The sequence below is a fragment of the Macaca nemestrina genome, chromosome 20 (genome assembly GCF_043159975.1).
Source record: "Macaca nemestrina isolate mMacNem1 chromosome 20, mMacNem.hap1, whole genome shotgun sequence".
Taxonomy (NCBI): domain Eukaryota; kingdom Metazoa; phylum Chordata; class Mammalia; order Primates; family Cercopithecidae; genus Macaca; species Macaca nemestrina.
In genome coordinates this window covers 16,277,259-16,279,367 of record NC_092144.1, presented here as the reverse complement: position 1 = coordinate 16,279,367, position 2,109 = coordinate 16,277,259, and positions in this window count along the sequence as shown.

Sequence of the window (2,109 nt, the reverse complement as noted above, 5' to 3'; positions counted from 1 at the left end):
GCCTCCGTTTTCTATGAAGGGGGCCAGTTGGAAGGCCTGTGTTGTCTCGAGTTCTTCTGGATGACTGGTCCTGAAATTCAGGGCCTCCACGACATGCCCAGTATCCCACCGTCAAGATTATTTCATGTCCTTCAGTCACAAGGGTGGTTTTGGGACAGCAAATTAGGAATTGGCCCTCGAGTGGACATGCTTTGTTTTATTTATTTATTTATTTAGGGAAATGCAATTCTTTATTAGAACTCAAGTTTGCATTTGTAAACATTCAACAGAAGGAGTAAAACAAAAACAATCCACATCATCCTTCCCCCGGCCCCAGCTTCTGGGGCTGAAGTAGGGAGCTTCCACTTTAACAACCCCGACTGGCTCCGGCTCCAGGGTCTGAGATGCCTTCATAATCGGGTCATGGTCCCAGGCAGCCTCGAGAAACTGCTGGGTCCCTGCCTTGCTGGCAGCTTCGGGAGGTCGCTGGGTCCTCGTCTCGCTGGCAGCCTCAAGAGACTGCAGGGTCCGGCTTCCCACACCTCCACCAGGGAACCCTGGGGCCCGGCCTCCAGGACCTCCACCGAACGCTGGGGCCCAGCCTCCCACACCTCGACTAGAGTGGACATGTTTGAGTTCCAGGTCTCAGTAGTTGCCACCGGGAGATGCTCAGGCTCTTGCCATAATCCCCATCTGTGCTCCACTGGGGCTTTGGCCCAGAAAATTTTCCTGTAACTCTCCAGCTTCCACCCCACACGGTGTGGGCTTTGGGAACTTACTGATCCCCATGTCACACTTCCAATTCGTATCACTGGAAGTGTGGGTTTTGCTGCCTGGTTTGTCTTTGGTTTTTAGACAGGGCTTGCTGTGTCTTCTGAGCTTGAGTGCGGTGATGCAATCACGGCTTACTGCAGCCTCGACCTCCTGAGCTCAAGTGATCCTCCCACCTCAGCCTCCTCTGTAGCTGGGACCACAGGCATGCACCACCACACTTGGCTGAATATTTTTTTGGTGTGGCAGGTGTGTCTTGCTCTTGCTGTGTTGCCCAGGCTGGTTTTGAATTCCTGGGCTCAAGTGATCCTCTGACCTCAGGTCCCCAAAATGCTAGGATTACAGGCATGAGCCATTGGGCCTGGCCCCAGTTTTCATCCAAACTTCGACCCCAATCCCATTGTCATAGTCCATCCAGGCTACTATAACAAAATACCATATATGGGGTGGCTTAGAAACGAGAAGTTGATTTCTGTCTTCCGGAGGCTGGAACTCGGAGTTCAAGATGCTGGTAGAACTGGGGTTTGGTGAGACCCTGAATCCTGATTGGCCGGTTTCTCACTGTGTCCTCCTCACATGGTGGGAGGGTCAAAGGAGCTCCTGTGTGGGGGCTTTTTTTGGTTTTTTTTTGGAGTTGGAGCCTTGCTCTGTCACCCAGGCTGGAGTACAACCTCCGCCTCCCAGATTCAAGCAATTCTTCCACCTCAGCCTCCCAAGTAGCTGGGATTACAGGCATGCGCCACCATGCCCGGCTAATTTTTGTATTTTTAGTAGAGACAGGGTTTCTCCATGTTGGCCAGGCTGGCCTCGAACACCTGACCTCAAGTGTTCTGCCTGCCTTGGCCTCCCAAAGTGCTGGGAGTACAGGTGTGAGCCACCGCGCCCGGCCCCTTGTGTCATTCTTTATCTTGACGAATCTGCCTGGTTGTCCGCAGTGAGAACAGGTTGGGTTTCATGTAGTGTCTGCCTTCCAGCTTTTAAAATTTCTACAAACTGGAGCAAATACAGCAGACTTGTCTGGAGACCTTTGATATTGAGGAACCCCAGGCAGTCGCTTCAGTTCAGCCAGCGCTTCCATAGTGCTTTTTTTTTTCTTTTGAGACAAAGATCTTGCTCTGTCGCCGAGGCTGGAGTGCAGTGACATGATCTCGGTTCACTACAACCTCCACTGCCTCCCGGGTTCAATCAATTCTGCCTCAGCTTCCCAAGTAGCTGGGACTACAGGTGTGCACCACTACACCCAGCTAATTTTTGTGTTTTTAGTAGAGATGGGTTTCACCATATTGGCCAGGCTGCTCTCCGACTCCTGGCCTCAAGTGACCTGCCCACCTCAGCCTCCTAAAGTGTTGTGAGCCACCG